The 10,068-nt window shown below is 46.3% G+C and overlaps 1 protein-coding gene across 4 annotated transcripts in view; it reads left to right on the top strand.

Annotated features, from left to right (window-relative positions):
- Positions 1–562: 562 nt before the first annotated feature.
- The window catches only part of TLK2 (tousled like kinase 2), a 150,159-nt gene continuing 140,653 nt past the window's right edge, over positions 563–10,068 (top strand). The window contains exon 1 of one of the 4 annotated variants that reach the window (XM_082271300.1): positions 563–1,240. The gene's annotated coding sequence lies outside the window, so the exon portion shown is untranslated. The remainder of the gene's footprint in view (positions 1,241–10,068) is intronic. The other 3 variants (XM_082271301.1, XM_082271298.1, XM_082271299.1) reach the window with 3 other exon arrangements.

Here is a 10,068-nt window from a genome sequence, read left to right as displayed (position 1 = left end):
AAAAGTGTCAGAAATAGGGCTGGGGCTTAAGTGGTTAAGGGGGAAATCTTCCGGTCCAGAACTGGTTAATTACATAGTCTGGTTGAAAAAAAAAAAGACACAAATCCATTCAGTCCAACCCAGGACTTTTAAAGTGCCATTGACATTGGTAAAGCTAATGTGTGATTGCAGTGATGGAGATCATATAGACTGTACTAGGGCGTCACTCACAATCAGAATGAGGTCATTTGGCCACACGTGTCTATAAGGCAGCTTTCCCAAAATGCCTTTCTCACCCCACCAATGCTAATTTGGCAATACTCTAAAAGGAAGAAGTGGGCGTTCTGTCTGCTATTCTTTATTAGCCAATGGTATCTTTCATTCAGCTAAGGACCTCCCTCGACGACGCCCTTAGCAGACAGAGCAGGCAATCACCTCCCAAATGTCTTCTCGCAGCCAATCACCCCTTGACCCTTCCCCCTTTCTCCTCCGTAACACGGAGGGCGTTGACCCAGTCGCTCCACCCACGCACGGAGACACTACCAAATCGCCTCTCGCCCCTTCTCAGGCTTCTCTTCTTAAGGGCGTGGCCCGCCGAAACCTCCCACATGTCTCGCCTCGGCCAATGGCCCTTTGCCTTTCCCCTCCCTCGTGCGATGGGAAAGCTCGGCGCGCTCCCGCAGCTGATGCGCGCCCCCCGCCGACCCGATTTTGGCGCGTTTTTCCCCCTTCTCGTGGACGCGCCCCGTGCTCAGGATCTCGCGAGAAATCCAGCGGTTTCACTATCGTGTTTACACTAATTAAACCCATTACCCCCGATAATCCGAACCGAGCCAATCCGGATTAAGTCGGCCTGGTGGTTCCGGAGCCGAGCCCGCAGAGAAGTCACCATACAACACCCCCACTCACTCAGTCCACCTCACTGGTCGCCCCCTCTCTGACGTAAAAATCGTTTCTTTTCGGTAATTTGTGACGTAAAATATCGCTTCTTCCATCTGACGGGGGCCCTAGCTGGTCTCCCTGGGGTGGGGGGGCCGCTCCGAGGTCACCTCCCCCGCCCCCTCATGACCGGCTAGTCCGCGCTGGGGAAGGGCGGCCCGGGAGCCGCGCCTAGGAAAGCTCGGGGATTTGCGGCCTAGTGTTCGGAGTGTGAGGGGGGAGCACGACGGCCGGGAGAGGAGGGGAGGCGGAGGAGAAGAACCCCCACCGGGGGGGAACAAGATACCCCGGAGCCTGGGGACACCCGCATCGAGGGACGGAGGTAAGGAGGAGGAATACTACAGCCAGGCCTGAGACCCAGACATAGGCCCCGAACACCTCTTCTACATGGCCCGGCACATCCGACTCTCTATACTCCCATCATCACCCCCATATACTGTACTCCATAGTCCTCATATATTATCATCATCCATCATCTGTATACACCCCCCATCACCTGTATACACCCCCCATCTACTGCACTCCATACTCCTTATATATTATCATCACCCATCATCTGTATACACCCCCCCCCATCATCTGTATACACCCCCCCATCACCTGTACTCCATAGTCCTCATATATTATCATCACCCATCATCTGTATACACCCCCCCCCATCATCTGTATATACACCCCCCATCACCTGTACTCCATAGTCCTCATATATTATCATCATCCATCATCTGTATACCTCCCCATCATCTGTATATACACCCCCCATCTACTGCACTCCATAGTCCTGATATATTCTCATCACCCATCATCTGTATACACCCCCCCCCCATCATCTGTACTCCATACTCCTTATATATTATCATCACCCATCATCTGTATACACCCCCCATCTTCTGTACTCCATACTCCTGATATATTATCATCATCTGTATACACCCTATCATCACCTGTACTCCATACTCCTTATATATTATCATCACCCATCATCTGTATACACCCCCCCCATCTACTGCACTCCATACTCCACTATAATTCATCACCTGTATACACCCCCCCCCCCCCATCACCTGTATACACCCCCCCATCTACTGTACTCCATACTCCTAATATATTACCATCACCCATCTGTATACACCCCCCCCCCATCATCTGTATACACCCCCCCATCATCTGTATACACCCCCCCATCTACTGTACTCCATACTCCTAATATATTACCATCACCCATCTGTATACACCCCCCATCTGTATACACCCCCCCCCCATCATCTGTACTCCATACTCCTTATATATTATCATCACCCATCATCTGTATACACCCCCCCATCACCTGTACTCCATAGTCCTCATATATTATCATCATCCATCATCTGTATACCTCCCCATCATCTGTATATACACCCCCCATCTACTGCACTCCATAGTCCTGATATATTCTCATCACCCATCATCTGTATACACCCCCCCCCATCATCTGTACTCCATACTCCTTATATATTATCATCACCCATCATCTGTATACACCCCCCATCTTCTGTACTCCATACTCCTGATATATTATCATCATCTGTATACACCCTATCATCACCTGTACTCCATACTCCTTATATATTATCATCACCCATCATCTGTATACACCCCCCCCCATCTACTGCACTCCATACTCCACTATAATTCATCACCTGTATACACCCCCCCCCCCCATCATCTGTATACACCCCCCCATCTACTGTACTCCATACTCCTAATATATTACCATCACCCATCTGTATACACCCCCCCCCCCCATCATCTGTATACACCCCCCCATCATCTGTATACACCCCCCCATCTACTGTACTCCATACTCCTAATATATTACCATCACCCATCTGTATACACCCCCCATCTGTATACACCCCCCCCCCATCATCTGTACTCCATACTCCTTATATATTATCATCACCCATCATCTGTATACACCCCCCATCTTCTGTACTCCATACTCCTGATATATTATCATCATCTGTATACACCCTATCATCACCTGTACTCCATACTCCTTATATATTATCATCACCCATCATCTGTATACACCCCCCCCATCTACTGCACTCCATACTCCACTATAATTCATCACCTGTATACACCCCCCCCCCCCATCATCTGTATACACCCCCCCATCTACTGTACTCCATACTCCTAATATATTACCATCACCCATCTGTATACACCCCCCATCTGTATACACCCCCCCATCATCTGTATACACCCCCCATCTACTGTACTCCATACTCCTAATATATTACCATCACCCATCTGTATACACCCCCCCCCCATCATCTGTATACACCCCCCCATCATCTGTATACACCCCCCCATCATCTGTATACACCCCCCCATCATCTGTATACACCCCCCCATCATCTGTATACACCCCCCCATCTTCTGTACTCCATACTCCTGATATATTATCATCATCTGTATACACCCTATCATCACCCTTCGACCATCATCATTTAGCTATCCCCCCCCCCCCATCATAGAGACACTGCACTCCATACTCCACTATAATACACCCCCATCATCTGTATACACCCCCTCCATCTTCTGCACTCCTTACCCTGCTATGTTATCATCACCCATCATCTGTATACACCCATCATCACCCTCTGACCTTTATCACTCAGCTACCCCCCCCCCCCCCCAATCATAGAGACACTGCACTCCGTACTCCGCTATAATGCACCCCCTTCATCACCCCCATCATCTGTATACACCCCCCTCCATCTTCTGCACTCCAAGTCCTTACCCTGCTTTATTATCATCGCCCATCATCTGTATACACCCCCCATCATCACCCCGAACTTCATCACTCAGCTATCCTCCTCATCATAGAGACACTGCACTCCAATACACCTCCCATCATCACCCTCCGAACTTCATCACTCAGCTATCCCCCCCCCCCCCCCCCCAAAAAAAAAAAAATCATAGACACTGCACTCCTTACTCCACTATAATACACCTCCCCATCATCTGTATACCCCTCCCCCCCAAACTTCTGCACTCTATACCCTGCTGAAATATTATCACCCATCATCTGTATACACCCCCCATCATCACCCTCCAACCTTCATCACTCGGCAACCCCCTCCCATCATACAGACACTGCACTCCATACTCCACTATAATACACCCCTGCATCATCACACCCATCATTTGTATACACCCTCCCATCTTCTGCACTCCTTACCCTGCTACATTATCGTCACCCATCATCTGTATACACCCCCCATCATCACCCCCCCAACCTTTATCACTCAGCTACCCCCCCACCCAATCATAAATACACAGCATTCCATACTCCACCAAAATACGCCAGCAGAATACACCACCCATCATCTTTATACACCCCCCCCCCCCAATCTTCTGCACTCCATACTCCTGCTATATCATCACACCCATCATCACCCCCCCAATCTACTACACTCCATACCCTGCTACAATATCACCTATCTGTATGCAACCCCATTCATCACTCAGCTATCCCCCCCCCCCAAAATCATACAGACACTGCACTCCATACTCCACTATAATACACCACCCATCATCTGTATACACCCCCCCCATCATCACCCCCGACCTACAGCACTTAGCTATGCCCCCCATCAGACACTGCACCCCATAGCCCACTATAATATATCACCATCTGTATACACCCCCATCATCACAGCTATCTTCTGTATACAGTCATACTGGATCTATAGTCATCTCTATACCAGGCATTGTATGTCCATCACCCCCATATACACTGTATATATGTCAGACGTTCCACCCTGAGCTTTACTACATCTCCACTTCACACCCATTATCTCTATACATATCCATATATGCCAGATGTATGTCCATCCCAACATCACCCACTATCTATCTATCTATCTATCTATCTATCTATCTATCTATCTATCTATCTATCTATCTATCTATCTATCTATCTATCTATCTATCTATCTATCTATCTAATATATATCCATAACAGATCATCTTAATACAGGGCATTGTATGTCCATCCCATCATCAACCACAGAACACCCGTGTATGTCAATCATGTCACCCAGAGATTATAGATACACATCATGGTGCACCTCCATATCATTTGTAAAGTTCTGCACAAACTGCTGGCATTATATAAATCCTGTAAAATCTCACACACAGATCTATAGACACAGCCATAACAGATATGTATTAATTTCTATACCAGGCATTGTATGTCCATCCCAACATCACCTCAATATATACCAGACCCCCTCCATACTCATATACACCTCCACAGCACATACTGATGTATGTGTGTATATATATATATATATATATATATATATATATATATATATTCTTTTTTCTGTCAAGTGTTGATCTTTGTATGTTTACCCCGACAGCACCCATAGATCGACCATACACCAGACCCCTCTGTCCTGATCTATACATACTAGGCATTGTGTGTCCATCCCAACATCATTCATGTTTTCTCTAGTGTCATTCATACATACCAGCTATATATACAGTGGGTATGGAAAGTATTCAGACCCCCTTAAATTTTTCACTCTTTGTTATATTGCAGCCATTTGCTAAAATCATTTAAGTTCATTCTTCTTCCTCATGAATGTACACATAGCACCCCATACTGACAGAAAAACACAGAATTGTTGACATTATTGCAGATTTATTAAAAAAGAAAAACTGAAATATCACATGGTCCTAAGTATTCAGACCCTTTGCTGTGACACTCATATATTTAACTCAGGTGCTTTCCATTTCTTCTGATCATCCTTGAGATGGTTCTACACCTTCATTTGAGTCCAGCTGTGTTTGATTATACTGATTGGACTTGATTAGGAAAGCCACACACCTGTCTATATAAGACCTTCCAGATCACAATGCAAGTCAGAGCAAATGAGAATCATGAGGTCAAAGGAACTGCCTGAAGAGCTCAGAGACAGAATTGTGGCAAGGCACAGATCTGGCCAAGGTTACAAAAAGATTTCTGCTGCACTTAAGGTTCCTAAGAGCACAGTGGCCTCCATAATCCTCAAATGGAAGATGTTTGGGACGACCAGAACCCTTCCTAGAGCTGGCCGTCCTGCCAAACTGAGCTATAGGGGGAGAAGAGCCTTGGTGAGAGAGGTAAAGAAGAACCCAAAGATCACTGTGGCTGAGCTCCAGAGATGCAGTCAGGAGATGGGAGAAAGTTGTAGAAATTCAACCATCACTGCAGCCCTCCACCAGTCGGGGCTTTATGGCAGAGTGGCCCGACGGAAGCCTCTCCTCAGTGTAAGACACATGAAAGCCCGCATGGAGTTTGCTAAAAAAACACCTGAAGGACTCCAAGATGGTGAGAAATAAGATTCTCTGGTCTGATGACACCAAAATAGAACTTTTTGGCCTTAATTCTAAGCGGTATGTGTGGAGAAAACCAGGCACTGCTCATCACCTGTCCAATACAGTCCCAACAGTGAAGCATGGTGGTGGCAGCATCATGCTGTGGGGGTGTTTTTCAGCTGCAGGGACAGGATGACTGGTTGCAATCGAGGGAAAGATGAATGCGGCCAAGTACAGGGATATCCTGGACAAAAACCTTCTCCAGAGTGCTCTGGACCTCAGACTGGGCTGAAGGTTTACCTTCCAACAAGACAATGACCCTAAGCACACAGCTAAAATAACGAAGGAGTGGCTTCACAACAACTCCGTGACTGTTCTTGAATGGCCCAGCCAGAGCCCTGACTTAAACCCAATTGAGCATCTCTGGAGAGACCTAAAAATGGCTGTCCACCAACGTTTACCATCCAACCTGACAGAACTGGAGAGGATCTGCAAGGAGGAATGGCAGAGGATCCCCAAATCCAGGTGTGAAAGACTTGTTGCATCTTTCCCAAAAAAGACTCCTGGCTGTATTAGATCAAAAGGGGGCTTCTACTAAATACTGAGCAAAGGGTCTGAATACTTAGGACCATGTGATATTTCAGTTTTTCTTTTTTAATAAATCTGCAACAATGTCAACAATTCTGTGTTTTTCTGTCAGTATGGGGTGCTATGTGTACATTCATGAGGAAGAAGAATGAACCTAAATGATTTTAGCAAATGGCTGCAATATAACAAAGAGTGAAAAATTTAAGGGGGTCTGAATACTTTCCGTACCCACTGTATATGTATATATACAGTGCCTTGAAAAAGTATTTATAGCCCTTGAAATTTTCCATATTTTGTCATATTACAACCCCAAAAGTAAATGTATTTTATTGGGATTTTATGTGATAAACAAAGTGGTACATAATTGGGAAGTGGAAGGGAAATGATAAATTATTTTCAAAACTTTTTACAAATATGTGAAAAGTATGTCGTTTGTTTGTATTCATCCCCACTGAGTCAATACTTTGTAGAACCACCTTTTCCCTGTAATTACAGCTTCAAGTCTTCTTGGGTATGTCTCTACCAGCTTTGCACATCTAGAGAGTAACATTTTCACCCATTCTTCCTTGCAAAGTAGCTCAAGCTCTGTTTGATTGGATGGAGAGTGTCTGTGAACACCAATTTTCAAGTCTTGCTACAGATTCTCAATTGGATTTAGGTTTGGAATTTGTCTGGGCCATTGTAATGCATGAACATGTTTTGATCCAAACCATTCCATTGTAGCTCTGGCTGTATGTTTAAAGTCATTGTCCTGCTGGAAGATGAACTTCTGCCCCAGTCTCAAGTCTTTTGCAGACTCCAAAAGGTTTTCTTCTAAGATAGCCCTGTATTTGGCTCCATCCATCTTCTCATCAAGCCTGACCATCTTTATTGTCACTGCTGAAGAAAGCATCCCCACAACTTGATGCTGCCACCACCATGTTTCACAGTGGAGATGGTGTATTTAGGTTGATGGGCAGTGTTTGTTTTTCGCCACACTAAGAGCCGGTCCACACTGCCGCGACTTGTCAGCTTGACAAGTCACGCTCCCTCGCGGTCCATTGACCGCTACAGGATCCGTTCTAATAGGAGCAACACAAGTCCCGCCGACTTAGAAAAAGGGTCCTGTACTACTTCGGGGCGACCTCGGAGGGACTTGCATAGACTTCCATTATGTGAAGTCCCTGCAAGTCGCTCCGAAGTCGTGGTGCATGGTAATACACAAGTCACCCCCGAAGTAGTAATGAGTCGTGTCACCTTGGTGTGAACCGACTCATAGCGTTTTGCTTTTAGGCCAAAAAGTTACATTTTGATCTCATCTGATCAGAGCACCTTCTTCTGCATGTTTGCTGTCCCCCCCATATGTCTTCTCACAAACTGCAACTAGGACTTCTTATGGCTTTCTTTCAGCAATGGCTTTCTTCTTACCACTCTTCAATAAAGGCCAGATTTATGGAGCACACAACTAATAGTTGTCCTGTGGACAGATTCTCCCACCTGAGCTGTGGATCTCTGCAGCTCCTCCAGAGTTACCATGGGCCTCTTGGCTGCTTCTCTGATTAATGCTCTCCTTGCCCGGCCTGTCAGTTTAGGTGGATGACCAAGTCTTGGTAGGTTTACAGTTGTGCCATACTCTTTCCATTTTTTGATGATGGATTGAACAGTGCTCTGTAAGATGTTCAAAGCTTGGGGTGTGTGTGTATATGTATATATAGCTCAAAAAAATTGAAGGTACATTTTGAAAACACAGATCACATTGGGTAAAAATATGCTGGATATCTATACTGCTAAGGACTGGGTAATGTGTTAGAAACAAAAGGATGCCACACCGTTTGATAGAAATGAAAATTATCAACCTACAGAGGGCTCAATTAAAGACCCCAAGAAAATCAAAGTGAAAAAATGATGCAGCAGGCTAGTCCATTTTGCTAAAATTTCATTGCGTCAACTCAAAATGGTACTCAGTAGTTTGTATGGCCCCCACGTGCTTGTATGCATGCCTGACAATGTCAGGGGATGCTCCTAATGAGACGACGGATGGTGTCCTGGGTTATTTCCTCCAAGATCTGGACCAGGGCATCATTGAGCTCCGTAACGGACTGAGGCGCATCCTTGCGGTGTCGGATAGACCAAAACATAATGTCCCAGAGGTGTTCTATTGGGTTTAGGTCAGGCAAGCCTGGGGGCAATTTATTAGTATTCATTCCCCGGGAATTTTCTCTATGCTCTCGCCACATAAGGCCGGGCATTGTCGTGCACTAGGAGGAACCCAGGACCCAATGCACCAGAGTTTGACAATCAGTCCAAGGATTTCATCCCGATTCCTAATGGCAGTCAGGATGCCATTGTGTTAGCCTGTAGAGGTCTGTGCGTCCCTCTATGGATATTCCTCCCTGGACCATCACTGACCCACCACCAAACCGGTCATGCTGAACGATGTTACAAGCAGCATTACGTTCTCCATGGCTTCTCCAGACCCTTTCACGTCTGTCACATGTACTCAGGGTAAACCTGCTCTCATTTGTGAAAAGCACAGGGCGCCAGTGGTGGACCTGCCAATTGTGGTATTCAATGGCAAATGCCAATCGAGCTCCACGGTGCTGGGCAGGGAGCACAACAGGGCCCACTAGAGGACCTCGGGCCACCCTCATGAAGTCTGTTTCTGATTGTTTGGTCAGAGACATTCACACCAGTGGCCTGTTTTGAGGTAATTTTGTAGGGCTCTGGCAGTGCTCATCCTGTTCCTCAATGCACAAAGGAGCTGATGGGTGAAGGACCTTCTAAGGCCCTGTCCAGCTCTCCAAGAGTAACTGCCTGTCTCCTGGAATCTTCTCCATGCTTTTGATATTGTGCTGGGAGACACAACAAACCTTCTGGCATTGGCATGTATTGCTGTGCCATCCTGGAGAACTTGAACTGCCTGTGCAACCTCTATAGCAGGGGTCTCCAGACTACGACCCTCCAGCTGTTGCGGAACTACAAGTCCCGTGAGGCATTGTAAAACTCTGACATTCAAAGACATGACTAGGCATGATGGGAATTGTAGTTCTTGGAGGGCCATAGTTTGGAGACCTCTGCTCTATAGGGTCCAGGTATCAATAGCCTCATGCTTCCAGTAGGGACACTGACTCTAGCCAAATGCAAAACTAGTGAAAAACAGTCAAAATTAGTAGGGAAAAATATTTCAGTGGCCTCCACCTGTAAAACCATTCCTGTTTTGGGGGGTTG

This window comes from Pelophylax lessonae (genome assembly GCF_965119305.1).
Source record: "Pelophylax lessonae genome assembly, chromosome: 11".
NCBI classification, from domain to species: domain Eukaryota; kingdom Metazoa; phylum Chordata; class Amphibia; order Anura; family Ranidae; genus Pelophylax; species Pelophylax lessonae.
This window is presented reverse-complemented; position numbering and strand designations above follow the sequence as displayed.